The sequence below is a fragment of the Aotus nancymaae genome, unplaced genomic scaffold (assembly GCF_030222135.1).
Source record: "Aotus nancymaae isolate 86718 unplaced genomic scaffold, 86718_ANA_hifiasm-v0.15.2.pri h1tg000010l, whole genome shotgun sequence".
In the NCBI taxonomy this organism is placed as follows: Eukaryota; Metazoa; Chordata; class Mammalia; order Primates; family Aotidae; genus Aotus; species Aotus nancymaae.
The window spans coordinates 39,569,973-39,589,184 of NW_026988421.1; the positions used below are offsets into that span (position 1 = coordinate 39,569,973).

Consider the following 19,212-nt stretch of genomic DNA (forward strand, 5'->3'; position numbering starts at 1 on the left):
ACCCCAGTGTGGAAAGTCCAGTGAGTGGCATAACATTAGTTGGAGTAGGTATTTTATTTTATGTTTCCCATTTTTGTGGAGCATCCTAACTGGGCCAAGCTTTTTTTTTTTTTTTTTTTTTTTTTGAGACAGGGTCACTTTGTCACCCAGGCTGGAGTACAGTGGTTTGTCATCTCAGCTTACTGCAGCCTCTACCTCCTGGGCTTAAGTGATCCTCCCACATCATCTCTCCATGTAGCTGTGACTACAGGCATGGGCCACCGCACCTGGCAAATATTGTTGTATTTTTTCTAGAGATGGGGTTGCATCATGCTGCCCATGCTGGTCTCAAACTCCTGGACTCAGGCTGTCCGCCCACATTGGCCTCCCAAAGTGCTAGGATTACAGGCACGAGCCACTGTGCCTGGCTGGCTAAATCTTTCTGTAATGACTTTTGCCCACAGTATTGCTCAGCTGTACTTAGGCAACTTTTCAGGTATGACTTTTGCCTTTTCTTAGGTGTTCCAGAATAAAAAATTCCATGAATGGGCTACTGTGTTTATCTGGTTACAAATTTAGAAGCTGTGTAAGCAAATGGTTTTTGTGTGAGTGTAATTAATGCCTTTCAGGTAAATGATTTTTGTTCTTTAATAAATGGCAGTGAATCAGGATCTTCTTCATGAACCAAAATGGCAGTGAATCAGGATCTTCTTCAAAGGAAGAATATTGTTACAGTTTATTGGTAACAGTTATTGAGTGGTATTCAAATTTGGATTATTGAGGTTGGCTGTTGTGGGTGTACTGACACAAGATAAACAGTCAATAAATATTTGTCAAATTTTAGGATTGTTTTTTCTATTTCTGTGAAGAATGTCATTGGTATTTTAATATGGATTGCATTGAATCAGTAAATTGCTTTGGTTAATATGGACATTTTAACAATATTGATTCTTCCAATCCGTGAACATGGAACATCTTTCCATTTTTTTGTGTGTTCTCTTCAATTTCTTTCACTTCTTTGGAAAATTCAGGTAATCCCATTGACAATTAACTACTTCTTTGGTTAATTGTAACCATGTTAGGAACCAATTAACCATGTTAATGGTTTGGTTACAATTTCGGTTAAATGTTTAGTTACAATTAACCACTTCTTTGGTTAATCGTAAATGGTATTACTTGATTTCTTTTTCAGGTTGTTTGCTGTTGGCATGTAGAAATACTACTGATTTCTGTATATTGATTTTATATGTTGAAACTTTACTGAGTTTATCAGTTCCAATGGTTATTTTTTGTGTGTGTGAGTGGAGTTTCAGGTTTTTCCAAATGTAAGTTTGTATAATCTGCAAACATGGACAATTTGACTTCTTTCTTTCCAATTTGAATGCCCTTTGTATCTTTCTCTTATCTGATTGCTCTAGCTAGGACTTCCAGTACTATGTTGAATAACAGTGGTGAAAAGTGGGCATCCTTATTGTGTTCTAGATCTTAGAGGAAATTCTTTCAGTTTTTCCCCATTCAATATGATACTTGCTATGGATCTGTCATATATTGCTTTCATTATGTTTAGGTATCTTCTTTCTACACTCAGTGTGTTTTTGAGGGTTTTTATCATGCTAAGGACGCTAAATTTTATCAAATGTCTTTTTCAACACCAGCTGAAATGATCATATGGGTTTTGTCCTTCATTCTGCTGATATAATGTATTACATTGATTGACTTGCATATGTTGAACTATCCTTGCATCCCTGGGACAAATCCCACTTGGTTGGGATGAATGATCTTTGTAATATCTTATTGAATTTGATTTGCAAGATTTTGTTGAGGATTTTTGCGTCAATATTCATCAGAGATATTAGCCTGTACTTTTTTTTTTTTTAATTTTCCACCCCCTAAGACTTCTACATTCTATCTAGTTTTCTTTTTTTGATGCTTTTTCATCTGGTATTGGCATCAGGGTAATACTGGCCTCATAAAATGAGTTTACAAGTATTCTCTTTTCCAGAATAGTTTTAGTAGGATTGACAATTAAAAAATATATATATTTTGTAAATTGCAGCAGTGAAACCATTGGGTCCTGAGCTTTTCTGTGCTGGGAGATTTTTTTATTATGGTTTCTCTCTCATTACTTTTTTTTTGGTCCCTTCAAGTTTTGGATTTCTTTGTGGTTCAATCTTGTTAAGTTGTATGTGTCTAGGAATTAATCCATTTCTTCTAGGTTTTCCAATTTAGTGACATGTTAAGCGTCTAATAATCCTTTGAGTTTCTGCAGTATCAGTTATATGCCTTCTTTTTCATCTCTGATTTTATTTATTTGGGTCTTCTGTCTTATTTCCTTAGTTCGGCTAAAGGTTTGTCAAGTTTGTTTATGTTTTTAAAAAACCAAGATTTCACTTTGTTGGTCTTTTGCATGGTTTTCTTCATTTCAATTTCATTTATTTCTGCTCTGATATTTTTCACTTCTTTTTGTCTACTAATTTTGGGTTCTGTTTTCTCTTGCTTTTCCAATTCTTTGAGATGCATTGTTAGGTTGATTATTTAAAGTTTTTCTACTTTTTTAATGTATGCTTTTATAACTATAAAGTTCTCTCTTATTACTGCTTTCACTGTATCCCACAGATTTTGATATGTTGTTTTTCCATTATCATTTGTTTCAATAAATTATTCAATTTGCTTCTTAATTTCTTCATTGACCCACTGGTCATTCAGGAATGTATTATTTAAGTTCCATGTGTTTTTGTGGTTTCCAAGGTTTTGCTTATTGTTTATTTCTTGTTTTATTCCATTGTAGTCAGAGAAGTTACATTATTTCAGCTTTTTTGAATGTGTTAAGACTTGCTTTGTGTCCTAACATATGGTCTATCCTTAAGAATGATCCATGTGCTGAGGAGAACGGGTTCTGCAGCCATTGGATGATGAAATATTGTTTAAATATCTATTAGGTCCATTTGGTCTGTAGTGCAGATTAAGTTCTATATTAGTTGATTTTCTTTCTAGATCATCTGTCTAATGCTGAAAGTGAGATGTTGAAGTCTCCAGCTATATTGTATTGGGGTTTATCTCTCTCTTAGCTCTAATATTTTCTTTATATATTTGAGTCCTTCAGTGTTGGGTACATATGTATTTACAATTGTTATATCCTGTTGCTGAATTGACCCTTTTATCATTATACTATGACCTTCTTTGTCTCTTTTTATGATTTTTGTCTTGAGATCTATTTTGTCTGATAAAAGTATAACTGCTCTTGCTCTTTTTGTTTTTCATTTGCATGAAAAATCTTTTTCCATTCTTTATTTTCAGTTTATGTATGTCTTTATAGGTGAAGTGTGTTAGGGTGTTTCTGGTAGACAACAGAACATTGGGTCTGCTTTTTAAAAATCCATTCAGCCACTCTGTGTCTTTTTTGACTAATTTTTGGTTTAATTTTTATTTTTAATAGAGACATGGTCTTGCTTTGTTGCCCAAGCTAGTCTTAAATTTCTGAGCTCTAGCAATTCTCCCTCCTTGGCCTATCAAAGTGCTGAGATTACAAGTATGAGCCAACAAATCCAGCCTGTTCTGTGTGTTTTCATTGGAGAGTTTAGTCCATTTATATTCATTGTTGTTATTAATAAGTAAAGACTTACTCCAGCCATTTTTTATTTATTTTCTGGTTGTTTTGTGTTTTTCTTCCTTCTTTCCTTCCCTTCTATCTTCCTTTTAGTGAAGATTATTTTCTCTAATGGTATGGTTGAATTTCTTTCTTTATATTTTTTTGTATTTGTGGTATTTTGTTTTGTTTTGTGCAGTTAATATGAGGCTTGTAAATAATACCTTACAACCCAGTATTTTAAACTTATGACAACTTAATATTGATTGCATAAACAAATAAGGAAAAACTAATAAAAACTCTACGCTTTACCTTTATCTTCTGGCTTTGAAACTTGGTGTTCTTTCTATTTATGTCTTATTGTACTATCTGTGCCTTAAAAAAGTTACTATTTTTATCAGTTCGTCTTTTAGTCTTTCTACTCAAGAGATGAGTAGGTAACATAACACAATTACAGTGTTATTATAGTCTGTGTTTTTCTGTTTACTTATTATTACCAGTGAGTTTTGTACCTTCAGATGATTTTTTATTGCTCATTTACATCCTTTACTTTTGGACTGAAAAACTTCCATTTTCTTGTAGGACAGGTCTGCTGTTGATAAAAATACCTCAGCTTTCGGTTGTCTGGGTAAGTCTTTATCATTCATATCTGAGGGATATTTTTATTCTAGGGTAAAATATCCTTCAGATATGAAGGATAAATAAAGACTTGGATGTATTATTCTAGGGTTAAAGTTTTTTTCTTTCTTTAGTATTTTAAATATGTTATGCCACTCTCTCCTGGCCTATAAGGTTTCCACTGAAAAGTCTGCTGCCAGACATGTTAGAGTTCATATTAGAGCTCATCGAATGTTGTTTCTTTCCTCTTGCTACTTTTACAATCTTTTCTTTATCTTCAGCCTTTGGGAGTTTATTAAATGCTTTCATGTACTCTTCTTTGAATTAAATCTGCTTGGCATTCTTTAATCTTCTTTTACTTGGATATTGATGACTTTCTCTAGGTTTGTGAAGGCCTCTGTTATCCCTTTGAATAAACTTCTACCCCTATCTCTCTTTCCACCCTACATCAAACCATATTAATTTTCTTGGCTGTCCTGGTTTGTCTCTCACTAGGTATGTGCCCCCCAAGTCCATTGGCTTTGAACCCAGCACAGCACTAGGACTTGCCTTGGAGTTGCAGTCCTTATGAACTAGACGGCCTTTCTAGTTTGTTTAAGACCCCAGAACACCTTAGCCTGCAGTGGCAAGGCTTGCTGGAACTCAAGTTCTGACTGCATGGACGATTCCCCTCTGGCTAGGGTTGGTTTAAACGCTCCCTGCATTGATTTTAGCTGAGTTCTGGCCAGGGTTGCTTTTCACAGTGACAGAGAGCAGTAAGTTCCAATGCAAAGTCCCACAATCACTGTGCTCTTTCTCCCCCAAGTGCACAGATTCTCTATGCTTTAGGGCTGCTGCTGGGGGTTGAGGGAGGGATGGCATTAGCAATTCAAAAGTGTCTTTCCTACCCTTTTCAGTGCCTCTTTCAGTGATATGAAGTTAAAATTAGGCACTGTGATTGCTCACTTGATGTTTGGTTCTTATGATGGTGCTTGTGTGTGTGTGCGCCCATGCGTGCGTGCACGCGTGTGTGTAGATAGCTGTTAAACTTTACGTTTCTTCAGGGAGGATGATTGGTGGAAGCTTGTATTCAGCCATTTTGTTCCACTTCCTACTCTGTGACTTTCTTATGAGATGTAACACATGATTTTATTCCACATAAGTCTCAATTTCCACATTGTAAAGTTGGGTTGATAATACCTTCCTCATAGGGTTTTTTGATGGTTAATTTTTTTTTTTTTTTTTTTTGAGATGGAGTTTTGCTCTTGTGGCCAGGCTGGAGTGCAATGGCACAATCTCAACTCACCACAACCTCCACCTCTTGGTTCAAGCGATTCTCCTGCCTCAGCCTCCCAAGTAGCTGGGATTACAAGCATGCATCACCACACCCAGCTAATTTTTGTATTTTTAGTAGAGACAGGGTTTCTCCATGTTGGTTAGGCTGGTCACGAACTCCCGACCTCAGGTAATCTGCCCGCCTTTGCCTCCCAAAGTGCTGGAATGGTTAAGCTTTTAAAAATGTGTATGCCAAGGAGCTTTTTAAGAATCAGTTGTAAAGAGATTATAGACAGTCCCCAACTTAGGATGGTTCCACTTACTATTTTTCAACTTTTTAGTGCTTCAAAAGCAATATGCATTGAGTACCTTTTGATCTTATTATGTATGGGGTTGTGTCTGAGTAAACCCATTGTAAGCCCACCGTAAGTCAAGAAACATCGTATTTCCTTTACTGTATAGTGCTAGGATGTTACAATTGTCCTTTGAATTGACAGACTCAGTGGGACTGTCTTGTAGGACCTATGTTGACATTTTGTTCTGTGTGTAGCACTAGTTAAGCTACTTGGGATCTTCTTCCTGTATGTATAAAACTCACTTTTAGTTCTTATTCCAAATGGTTAACTCAAGAAAATTACTAGAAAGCACATTTCTTATAGCAGCTATCCCCCTTTGTAAGCCAGGATGTCTAGCAGTGTCCAGATCTTTGCACTAAACACTAATGGTGGTCTGAAGTCATGTTCAACAACTCTTTCCCTCAAAACTTTTCTTCTCAAAAATTCTGAACATTGTTCACGTTCTTCCTTCTCGTCCCTACTCCCCCACCACCAACAACTAAATAAAAAGAAAATTAAAAAGCCATCACTCTCTTAAATTTCCAAGGACCACTTAAAAGTCTTTATTATTTCATTATGCACAACAGTTTATCTCTTTTTGGCCTTACTCACTCATCAAACTAGCCTAGAGCCATCCCTTTCACAACCTAAACATTGTGCCATCCTGAACAAAAGAATGACATATTCCCCCAGGGGTGAATTTCTGCACTTTCCCAGAATGCAGAAGCAGCTTCTGCAAGAATTTCTTTCTTTTTTTAAATAGCAGATTTTCCTTCCTAATAAATGTAGATATGGTTATGATTAATAAAATGCAAATTTGCCTAAGAGCATTTAAGCTATTATAGTAGCTTTTGTCATTCTGTATTTTCTCAATCAACTGATACCAAAAGTAAAATCACTACTAAATGTGGGCTAGAAAAATATTTTGACATTTAAAAAGGGTTCTTTTTTTTTTTTTTTTTTTTTTTTTTAAGATGGGACTCTCTGGGATAAGCCTTTTAGTTTATGAAACCCTTCCCCAAAGCTAGTGGGAAGCTAGCTGATGCCAGTCTGAATGATTCCTGGTCTGGGGTCTGTGATGGTATGTGTGTTTCTTATTACAAGGTTATGGCCTAAGAAATGAGGCTGAACTCAGTCCAGTGTCAGGGAAAAAGTGATCTCAGAAACCAAGAGGACAATTAGAAGTGGGTTGGCCCCAGAAATAGAAACCAACTGTCAGGCAAAGCCTTCATGAGGCAATTTGGGGTTCTAATACTACATTATCTACAAATCACTGGATATTTGAGGATAAATTAAAAAGGGATGAAATACTCTGTTCAAACAAAAAGTTTGAAACCCAGCAGATTCCTGTGGGCTTTGGGTCCCCAACCCTAGGCATCTCTGTTTAAAGAGGCAGCTTAGTGATAAGGGAGGGGGAGAGAATTTCTAAGAAGGGGTAGGAATGTAGAGTTACATTTATATATTTTTTAAAAAAGTTTTTGTTTTTGTTTAGCAGCTTCAGTGAGGTATAATTTCAAGATCATAAAATTAACTCAGTGTAAGTAGATATAGATTAGTATATAGGTCAGTTATTTTGAGTGAATTTGTAGAGTTTTGTATCTATCAACACAATTCAGTTTTAGAACATTTTTAATATCTCTTACTTAATTTTGTGTTGCTATAGCATAATACCTGAGACTGGGTAGTTCATATGTATTAGTCTATTCTCGCATTGCCATAAAGAATTACCAGAGGCTGGGTAATTTATGAAAAAAAGTTTAGTTGGCTCATGGGTCCACAGGCTGTACAGGATGCATGGCTGGGGAGGCCTCAGGAAACTTTCAGTTGTAGGCATGTCTTACCTGTCTGGAGCAGGAGGAAGAGAGAGATGGGGGGAAGTGCTACGTACCTTTAAACAACCAGATCTCATGAGAATTCACTCACTATCATGAGAACAGCAAGGGGGGGAGTCTGCCCCCATGATCCAGTTACCTTCCACCTGACCGTTTCTCTAACACTGGGAATTATAATTCGACATGAGATTTGAGTGGGAACACAAACCAATCTATACTTTCTGAACACTAGAAATTTACATAGGTCATGGTTCTGAAGGATGTGAAGTTGAAGAACATGGTGCCAGCATCTAGTGGGGGTCTTTGTGTGACATCATTCCATGGCAGATGGTGGAAGAGTGAGAGAGTGTGAGAGCATGAGAGGAAGCAGGGGCCAAACTCACTTTTTTTTTTTTTTTTTTTTGAGACAGAGTCTTACTCTGTTGTTCAGGCTGGAGTGCAGTGGTGCCATCTAGGCTCACTGCAACCTCTGCCTCCCTAGTTCAAACAATTCTCCTGCCTCAGCCTCACAGGTAGCTGACATAATAGGCCTACAGGCGTGAGACACTGTGCTGGGTTGCAAACTCACTTTTATATCAAGTCCACTCTTGCGATAACAGTGTTAGGTTAATGAGTGCAGAACAATGTTGCATTAATGAAGGCAGAGCCCTCATGACCTAAACACCTCCCATTTGGCCTCACTTCCCACCATGGTTTCACGGGGGATTAAGATTCCAACATATGAACACATTTAAACCACAGCAGCCCCCAGAAGTTCCAGGTGTTCTTTTATAGTCTATACCCACTTCTGTCCTCTAGTTCCAGGCAACCACTCATTTACTTACTTTCTATAGCTTTGCCTTTTCTGGAAATTTCATATAAACAGACTCATAAAATACGTATTATTTTTGTTTATCTTCTCTTACCTGACATAATTTGGAGGTTCATGGATACTGTAGTATATATCAGGAGCTCAGTTTGTTTTCTGAATAGATTATGTTGTATGGGCATAGCATATTTTGTTTATTCTTTCAACAGTTGAAAGACATTTGAAATGTTTCCACTTTCTTGCTATTATGAATAGTTATGAACATCTATATACAAGTTTTTCTGTGGACTGACAACCAAAATGAGTGATTAAGGCACAAGTCTCTGCTCATTGAGGTTTATTGGGCCAGCTTCAGGGCTTGCCCAGGAAAACCTTGAGTCACAGAAACACCTATGGCTTTTTCCAAAGAGGTTCTCAGGAAGTTTAGTATTTATACATTTTTCTTAAAAGGGGTGGGGGATGGGGGAGCAGTGAGACAAATGATTACATACTTGTGAGAGTTTAGTTAGTACCCAGTAAGTCTACGTCTTTCTTAAGATAAGGTGAACATCTGAAGAGGGAATAGAGGAAGCAGATGTCTCAGGGCTGAAGGAATAATTAATCTCATCTTATCTCAGGGAGGGATGAAAGCATGATTAATCTTGTCTTTGTTGTGTACTTACAAAGATAAGCTAATAGTCTTTTGAAAGGACTAGTTTCTATTTAGCCCTTAGGGAAGAAAGCCTGATGGCTCCCCTGAGGGTGGGGGCATAAGGAGGTGTGTCCAACTTCCCATCCCACCATGGCTGTGAACTTTGCTTTTAAGGTTTCTCTGGGGTTTTCTTGGCCAAGAGAAGGTGTGTTCAGTCAGCAGGGGGATTAGAATTATTATTATTTCTCATTCTCCCTCTTTTGGCTAAGATTGGCCAGAGGCAGCCTCAGTGGCCAAACTTTTGTTACATGTTGTTGCTGAGGTGATGTGGCTATCTGCTTCAGGTCTGTCCTGTCCCTTGGTAAGGTCCTTATGGCCAAGAGACATAGAGCCAAAAAACTTACAGCCAATTTAAGTGTTCTAGGCCAGATGGCAATAGAGGTGGGCAGGCACTCATCAATGCTTAAAACCTTTTATGCAATATAAGAGCTAAAAACCAAAGACAAAAAGCCAGGTTATTTGGAGGGTCTGAATTAATTATATCCCTCAAAATCAGACTTTACTGTCTTATGTGTTCACCTCTTCCAAGATAGTCCCTGGGCTTAGAGGGAGGGTGCATGTATAGTTTTAGTGGCAGGGGATTGGCAATGAGAAACACATCAGGCTCAGTGGGATTTCAAATCAGGGAGATTCATAGGCTGTTTTGAATCATCTATAGTCTTCAAAACACCACAACTTCAATTTAGAAGAAGTGAAACAATGGGGAAATAAATAACGTTAAGAATTTGACAAAAGAGAATTTATACGTCAGAATGGAAGAGGAACTTATTCCATTAGAGAGCTAACTAAAAACATTAAAGAAAATTATAACTAGGTTCTTTTTTAGAGACTCACTGCAGAAAAATAATAACTCAAAAGTCACCACTGGAATCCAATAATAATTGTTTTATAGTTTTCCTTTGAAATAAAATTTCTCTGTCTCTAATCCCTCCTTTTTTACTAAAAAGAAATGATAGGCCAATTTATGTGCAAAATAAGTTTTAGGAATGCTCATGAATAGTTTCCAAATTTTGGAGAACTCAGAGAGAAAGGTATATTCTGCTCACAAGAGTATGCTTTATAATCAGAGCGGCAGCCTTCCAAATAGGGCATTGTCCTTTCACCTTGGAGCTACCATTCACAAACCAAGCAGCTGTTTGTCAGTCAGGTGAGAGCTGCTTACTGGGCACTGTAAAATCCAAGAGCTCCTCATACAGTTTCACAGTCAGTCCTAGGAGAAAGTAGCTCTCTGCTCTTGAGATCTCCTTGTTGTACACTCCAGATAGCATCATCCTATATAAACCATTTCCATTTTATTAGGGAACCCTGGGCACTTCACTTGGGCACTGGTATCCCCATTAGCATAGGGGTAGCTTCAGTTAATGTCCCGTAGCAAGGCAGTAAATTCTTCTCAAGTGGAACTTCTCTTAAAGTCTCAGTAGTCATCATTTGGGAGGTGCTCACAGGCTTTTGCCGTAACCTGCAATAAATGCTCTACAAAGGGCTTTCAAAGTACAGAATTGTTCCCACCAGCATTCTAGCATCTACTCTACACTCTGTGGGCTTCAGCAATCTTACTGGTTCTCATTTAGCATGTCCATTTTGTTTTCTTCAACTTTTAAGTTCAGGGGTACATGTGCAGGATGTACAGGTTTGTTACATAGGTAAACATGTGCCATGATGGCTTGTTGCACAGATCATCCCATCACCCAGGTATCAAGCCCAGCATCCACTAGCTATTCTTCACAACGCTCTCCCTCACGCCCCCCACAAAAGGCCCTAGCATTTGTTGTGCCCCTCCCTGCACATGTCCATTTAATATTACTTGAGGGGCTCATTTACATGCTTTCTGTTTTATAATACGAGGTAGGGGAAACATCCCCCAGTCAGATACAATATCCATTTTATAAACATTTAGGTAAAGGAGATATAATCACTTTACAAAATGCCTGTGTAAACATTCCAACTTTTGCCTGTAATCCCAGCACTCTGGGAGGCTGAGGCAGGAGGATTGCCTGAGGTCAGGAGTTTGAGACCAGCCTGTCCAACATGGTGAAACCCTGTCTCTACTAAAAATACAAAAAATAGCCAGGTGAAGTGGTAGGTGCCTGTAATCCCAGCTACAGGCACGCGCCACCGTGCTGGGCCCAAATTGGTAATCCTACAGTTTTACATTCTGATTCCAGAAACTTCTTTTATGACCATTTTGCCCTTTCTGTTGAAAAGGACTTGGGTTCCCAGCAGGGGGTTGAGGCAAGGGACTTAGGCCCTTTTGTCAGTCTATGTCTTGATTCACCTGCTTCACACTTGCCCCTTGCAATTATTGGTCAGCTTTCTCATTGTAATCTTTGTCTTCTTTTTAAAAAAAATTCTCCAAATTTTCTCCCAAACCAGTAAATAAATAGGTTTGGGGCCCTTTAATGCTGGTGAACTAGCAAAGTCCCTTTGGCCCATCCAACCCTTGGTAGTGCTGTGCTAACACCTTTGTTTTAACCCCATCAATTTATATTTTATTCATTTAATTTCTTAATAACTATCTAAAGACTTCCGCCCTGATAGGATGAATCCCATGATTCTCCTCTCTGATTTCTTCTGTGAGTCTCATTGTTTTCCTATAGTTGTTTTCTTTTTTCACCTTATTTTTTAGAATAACCATTTAAAAATTTCCACCTTCCTGGAATGAGTCCTTGGACTTTCCCTTTTGCTTTTCCCCATGCTCTTGTTAATTACCTTAATGTTTCATTAGCATCTGTAAGACCCCTGAGGGGAAGCTGAAACAGCCAATTTGCCGTGGCTTCTTGTGTTGTTCAGGAACAACAGTAGGAGTAGCATCACATGGGGAGCCCATTTGGAAGGGCACCTTTAACCACAGTGTGTATCATGACCTAGGTAGTGGGCATATTTGGTGGGCGAATATTCCTGTTATCATAAAATGAGTCCCTCATGGCTTATATACAAAGCATATCAGCAGCTGCATCTGGCGTGCTCCGCTTGGCATTTCTACATAGAGTTGGACACAAGATGCATGAGGTAATGCAAGCTAATAAGGAAAATGAGAAACATTCAAAGCCTTGGTTATTATTATCTATAGTAGCTAAAATGAAAGTAAAAGAGTGTGCTGGGTTGGGCCAAGCTCAGATGTGGGACTGTCTTATCTCATACCACTAGCCTGGAAGCCACCCACAAAAGGGAAAGATAGACTGGGCGACAAAAAGTGCCTCTGAAACCTGTGATTACCAAGAAGGTAGCTAATGTGAGGGAAGGGCGCTTCTTTGGGCTTTTATCCAGTCTGCCAGGCAGGATGTGAAATGGCGTCCTTGTCTGGGGTGAATACCTGAGGTTTGTCATCTCACGCCAAGGAAATAGAGTAGGCGGACACAAGAAGTGGGTTTAGGAGTGGAGGTTTAATAGGCAAAAGGAAAAGAACAGCTGTCTCTCTTGTGAGAGAGAAGAGCACCTGAATGGGACTTCTGGCCCACTGTGGAGTGCACCAGATTTTATATACAGGCTTAAGGAGGCGATGTGTGATTTACATAGGGCCCATAGATTGGTCAGACCAGGTGCGACATTTACATAGTTGGTGAGGAAGCTGGTCATCCCACCCTAATCTTATTATGCAAATGGAGTCTTTGCCTGGCCAGTGCCTGTATCTTTTTCTTACTGTATACATGGTTTGGGAAAGAAGGGAAGATGGAGTTGCCATTTTGAATGTGCCTAACCCCAGGTAGCCATTTCCTATTGGCACAGCTGCCAGCATTCACCTTTGCAAGCGTCTAGCTTGCTTGTCTATGTCTGAAGCTTGATTTTACAGGCTGCTCTTTGTTAGAAAAGAAATGATTTGGGGGCTGCTTTTCATGGAAAGGAAAACCTTACCAAGGACTCCCAAACCCTCGCTGTCTAAATAATTTATTATTTATTTATTTATTGTTTTTTGAGACAGAGTCTCTATCACCCAGGCTGGTGTGCAGTGGCATGATCTTGGCTCACTGCGACCTCTGCCATCCGGGTTCAAGTGATCCTGTGCCCTCAGCCTCCTGAGTAGCTGGGATTACAGGTATGTGCCACCATGCCCTGCTAATTTTTGTATTTTTAGTAGAAACTGGGTTTCACCATGTTGGCCAGGCTGGTCGTGAACTCCTGACCTCAGGCGATCCACCCACCACATCCTCCCAAAGTGCTAGGATTACAGGTGTGAGACACCATGCCCAGCCCAATAATTGCTTTCTAACTTTTATATTAGCTGTTCTCTAAGAATACCCTCCTGTCAAATCTGTATCACATAATGCCCATCTGTGATTTTTCAGTAGGGAGCTGTGGGTCCTGCATCAACCTACACATCTTTTTTCCACTCTGCCATATTTAAAATGCAAGATACTACTCCAAAATCAGTTACTCTTACAATCCATTTTAGTAAAGGTTTTTTAGGAAGCTGATGATACTGATGCACAAAATGGAACAGTTCCTTCACATCATGCCCTCTGGGTTCATTAGTTACTTGGTTTTGCCCTTTCCACACATTAGCTACCTTCTTGGTAATCACAGGTCTCAGAGGTACTTTTTGTTGCCCCGGTCTATCTTTTCCCTTTGTGGGTGGCTTTGAGGCTAGTGTCTGAGATCAGACAGTCCCACATCTGAGCTTGGCCCAACCCAGCACACTTTTTTACTTTCATTTTAGCTATTAGAGATAACAATAATCAAGGCATTGAATATTTCTCTTTTTCCTTATTAGTTTGCATTTCCTCATGTGTCTTGTGAACCAATTCCCCAGGAGCTGGATCCATTGTAGAACTTCACTGGTAACTTTTACCTTTAGCAGCTTCATACCATGGATGACCCCGTGGCCAGATAGGAATCAAGGGTTCCTATCTGTGTCATTTTTTCTTCATTTTGAAGCAACCTTTATATAGTCTCTAAACTAGACAAAATTACTTTTTCTTTAGCAAAAACCACATCCTCATGTTTTTATAACCTGTACCAAAACACATCTTCATTTCTTTATGGACTATGCATGTAGAATTCTCTTATATCTAGTGGCTTTAATTATATTTATTAACAACTCTTCTAACTCTTAGTAACTCCTAATTTATGGTGAAAAGCCTGGGATTACTTAATTTAACATGATGTTTAGATTTTAAATTACTAAAGAAATTTTACAACTGGTTTTACTTATCAAAGATTACTAAACTCTTATGAGCTAACAGGTATTTGAGCTAGCATGTTTTTCTGATATTTGATTTAAGCACTTACTTTTCTTGAAGCCTATTGATTAGAGCTCTTTCATAAAATTTGGTAGTGAAACAACATACACATGACACATAAAACATATAGACACAAATAAGCAGATCTTATAGAATTATAAGATTTTTCATTTGTCAGGTTTCAAAAAATTTCTCTCCCCCACTTTAGACTACCAGTCTTTTTATTACCAGTTTCATACCTTAAACAATTACTAGCTAGGCAACTCTACATTTCCATCTCCAAAGACATGAGTCTTAGGTGAGATAAAGTAGAAAATGTACACCTCAAAGGCACAGAACTTAGAACAAAGGCAAGCAAGGTTTGTTATGTAAACTTTAAGGCACTGTCTTCTCCATAGTTAAACTTCCTAGTGGTTTGGGTGCAGAGACAAAGATGTTCTTGCAAATGGAGGTTTCCTTTAAAGGTGTAAAGGTGTAAATTTCTTTCACAAAGAGATTCAAAGACTGATTTAACTTAATAGGTGTTCTTTTTCAACTTAGCTTGTGTCTTATTTAGATAACTGGCTTCAGGGTGGAGTCCTTTAAGGAAAAGGGCCAATAAAGCATGCGTTTTTTGTTTGTTTGTTTTTTAAGTTTTAGCTGTAAGTTTATTCAATGCAAAATAATCGTCTCCAATTTTACTGAGGTGGCTGACCACGTCCACAACCAAATCCGTCTCTAAACTGGAATTCAGTTGCTGACCCAGCCCCCACCTCGGCTTTCTTGTCGGCACCAGGTGGCACAGTACTCCGTCCGTAGGTATCTCTGTCGGCTTCTCTTGTGAGTCTTGCAGGTCGCTCACCTTCCAGACCTTTAGGTCGAGGCCTGCCTGTCTCTGGATGGCTGCGGCGTAGGGTGGCAGGCACGATCTCTGGAGGCAGATGGAGGTAATCATGGAGATACTGGATACCCTAATTGGTAAGGTACCAGTAGAAATGTCTCAAGGCAAACTGTTCCTTCATATAGCCTCGGGACTTGAGAGACTGCATGACCTTCATGACATGAAGGTTGGGCACGTTCTTGTCTGCCAGCTCCGGGTGCTTAGGCAGGTGGACATCCTTCTTGGCCACCATGACTCCCTCCTTAAAAAGGAGTTCATAAATGGCAATCCGGTTCTTCTTAGGCATCAACGTCATAAAGTTTGCAGGCAAGGCCCGGAGGAGTCAAGCCCCCGCTTCTTGAAGGCGGCAGACCTCAAACCGAAGGGCTAAGGCCTTCGCACCCTCGTTTCCTACCAACCACTCTTCCCCAAAACTAGAGCTCCAGGGCCAAGCATGGAGGCATTCGGGGGAGTCCTGTCCCCAAGGAAAAGCATGTCTGCGGGACACTGTCTCTCTATTCTCATCTGGCTCATCTCCACCACATACTGCCTTCATCCTTTCCTCCCTCGGACAATCTCCGCCTACCAGCAGCCCCCCTACCCCATAAAATAGGCCTCCAGCCCCTGTCACTACTCAGAAATGGGTGTGTGGGGAGTGGGAGAGAGGCCCCTTGCCCGCACCCTGGGGAGAAGCAGCCGATAAGGCAGCAGGATGGTCCGGATCAAGCATGTGGTTTTTAGGAACCAAATCATGCTTTTCTTATCCAAACATGCAAAGAAATGAATAGCCCCCTATAGTAATGACCATTTCCTGTAAAATACTGTCCTCAGCCATCCCTAATATCATAGCTATTACCTGACTCACCAGCCAACGCACACACCAATGTCAAGTCCTTTCATAGTACAAAGTAATATCTGGTACCCCACAAAAGCCAGAGACCAGGTAATGCACTGTAAAAGAGTGCAGAGCTTTAGACCTGAGAGGCATCTGTCTGCTTACAACTCTTGGGTTTTCATAAGGAAAAACAAAATTTGCTCCCAACGGAGGAATCTTTGTCACCTCTTCTGTCTTCCCCAGAGGATCTTAGGTTGTGAGAAATTCCTCCTCTTCTTTTTGGTCCCTTCTATGGCATTGAAGGTTGCAAGAGGAAGGAAGAACAGACAGAAGCAAATGGAGAAACAGAATTCAGAAAAAAAAAAAAGTCCCCAAACAGGATTCAAAAAGAGGAACAGCATAAAGCTCTTAAAAAAAAAAAAAGGAAATTGTAATTATAGCTTAGATATCAGCTTTTAATGAAGTTGACTTCTAACCATAGAACTCTTTAAAAGAAAAAAATCCTTTCAGATCTCTTTTTACCTGGGATAAACAGCTGATATTTCTGGCCTTTGAACTCCTTTACTAAACGTAAAGGAGTGGGGAGGGGTGGTGGCTCATTTTGTTCAGCTTGGGGTTTTTATGGGTACAGGATGGGGGCATGGCAGGTCTGGGTGGTTTTGGAAAAAACAACACTTGGTGGGGGAAACGGGAAGTGCCGTTCTCATTTAGGGCCGAAGTGACAGGCTTGCAGTGGAACCCTTGCTAGGGACTCCATTTAGGGCCACAGTCACAGGCTTGCAGATGGAACCCTTGCTAGGGACTCCTCCACCCTCTTCTACCCAGTATTTTCCTGCCTCCTGTTGGTATCATTATGACTTAGCCAAGGACACACGAAGTAACTCCAAAGCAGTGCAAAGTAGTCCTCATAAGATCCAGAATTGTTATAGTAAGTAGCTAGTCAGACATGAGCAGGGCAGGAGGGGGGCTTCTCTCCACCGCCCCCGTACCCCACCAGGAATGTCAGGTGACCATCAAATGATGGTCAAGTGGTTGTTAACTCTCTCTCTAAAATAATTGGTCACAGCCAGAGCCAGGAAAAGGCAGTCCCCTGACAGGGAAAAACACCTCAAGTGAAATGTGTACAACTCCATTAAACATACTGTGCATACTCCCCTCCCAGGCACTGGCAGACCACTGTGCATGTGAACCCCCCACCCCAAGACAGAATCAGGGAAGAAGGGACACAAGACCCTCATATGCCAATAACCTTCAAACCCCAAGTCAAAGGTCAAACGGCACACTTGATCCCTCAAGTCACCTGCTTGGCCCTCTTCCAAGTGCCCTTTACTTCCTTTCATTCCTGCTTTAAAGCTTTTAAATAAACTCTCAGTCTTACTCTAAAACTTGTCCTGGTCTCTCCTTCTGCCTTATACACCTCAGTCAAATTCTTTCTTCTGAGGGGGCAAGAATTGAGGTTGCTATAGGGCCATACGGATCTGTTGCCAGTAACAGAATGACCCCAAAGACAGCTAAAAAAAAAAAAAGTGGTGACAAATGAGGTACAACTCATATCTATCTAGCCATATTCTCTAGGGTCTCAGCTTCTCAGCTGGCCATCTACACACAAAGGTCCAAAAACCACCATATGCCCCACAGATGGAAGACAGGAAATCAAAAGATGTCTGTGGAAGAAAAAAGGATCAATAAGTGGCAAAAGTCACACAAATATCAAACCAAAAGGACTGATTCCATGATCAAGAATTTTAACTACCAGACTGCAAAATGGAGCAGCTTCCGTTGTTACTCCCACATGGAATCAAAAGCAGGCAGTTTGAGTGTACAAGGGTTTTAACTTTGTTTCAGGTCAGATTTTGCTCTTTAAAGAGAATTTTTAAGGCTAGCAATTACACTATTATGTGTTCTTTTAAAAATTTAACCTCTGTAATCCCAGCACTTTGGGAGGCCGAGGCGGGTGGATCACAAGGTCAAGAGATCGAGACCATCCTGGTCAACATGGTGAAACCCCATCTCTACTAAAAATACAAAAAATTAGCTGGGCACGGTGGCGCGTGCCTGTAATCCCAGCTACTCAGGAGGCTGAGGCAGGAGAATTGCCTGAACCCAGGAGGCAGAGGTTGCGGTGAGCTGAGATCGCGCCATTGCACTCCAGCCTGGGTAGCAAGAGCGAAACTCCATCTCAAAAAAAAAAAAAAAAAAAAAAATTTTAACCTTTCCATCAGTTGCTTAGAATAAGAGATCTCTAAAATATTTTTTTTATTTCCAATAGTGTACTTAGTTCCAATAGTGACTCAGTTCAAAAGCCTCTTCATTTAAAGTCCAAGTGGTAATTTTCCAGGTTTTTACCATATATTCCTGGAGAGGGCATAGAGGAAGCAATCCCCATGATCCTCCAAAATTCTCTCTCAGAAATAGACTTAAGATAGCAAAAGACTACAAAAGCCCTGGAGGGATGGGACCTTTTAAGTCAAAACTCCTCTCAAGAGCTTGACACATTCAGCACAGTGTGCTACTTAAAATATTATGTGTCTCGGACTCCCAGACTTTTCAGATTGGCTGCCTGGCGTGACCCTGAAAAATCATGCTCCCTGGATGTCAGAGACTAGAAAAGTAACCCAAGGACATAAAACAAGATGAGTGGGAAAACTCATCCAGTTTTCCTCTCAGGAGCCTGCAGCAAAGTTTGTCTTAACAGACACTGATCTAGTCAGAACCACAAAATGGACTAGTCTGCAGGGCAGGCTTGAACAGCAGGCTTATAGGGATTCTAGGCCCATGTTTTCTACCCTATGGCACTGCTCTTTATGAGAAAACAACACAGAAAGACGAAGGAAAATGGCAACAAAAAAGGTTATTTCTGAGAGGCAAGGGGTCAAACAATAATATGAACATTCACACCATAAAGTACCAAAAGTACCCCAGTCACTACACCCCAAGACTAGTAACACAAATTCCTTTTTCCCAATAATCAAAACTTTGAGACCAAAAAGTGATTTTTAACCATCTGTTCAATCGGATTGCACAGAGAGGCCAGAAGTCTTACTAATAAGAAGTTCTTGCCCATTTGCTGGCTTGTGAGTTTCTGAGGTCAGGAGTTCGAGACCAGCCTGACCAACATGGTGAAACCCTGTTTCTACTAAAAATACAAAAAATTATCCGGGCTTGGTGGCACACGCTTGTAATCCCAGCTACTCGGGAGGCTGAGGCAGGAGAATCATCTGAACCTGGGGGTAGAGGT

At 40.0% G+C, this 19,212-nt stretch overlaps 1 protein-coding gene and 1 pseudogene across 2 annotated transcripts in view; one reads left to right on the forward strand and one right to left on the reverse strand.

Annotated features, from left to right (window-relative positions):
* The window catches only part of HTR7 (5-hydroxytryptamine receptor 7), a 111,030-nt gene that overhangs the window by 26,666 nt on the left and 65,152 nt on the right, over positions 1 to 19,212 (forward strand). The window lies entirely within an intron of this gene.
* On the reverse strand, positions 14,958 to 15,446 carry LOC105718925 (small ribosomal subunit protein eS10-like; annotated as a pseudogene).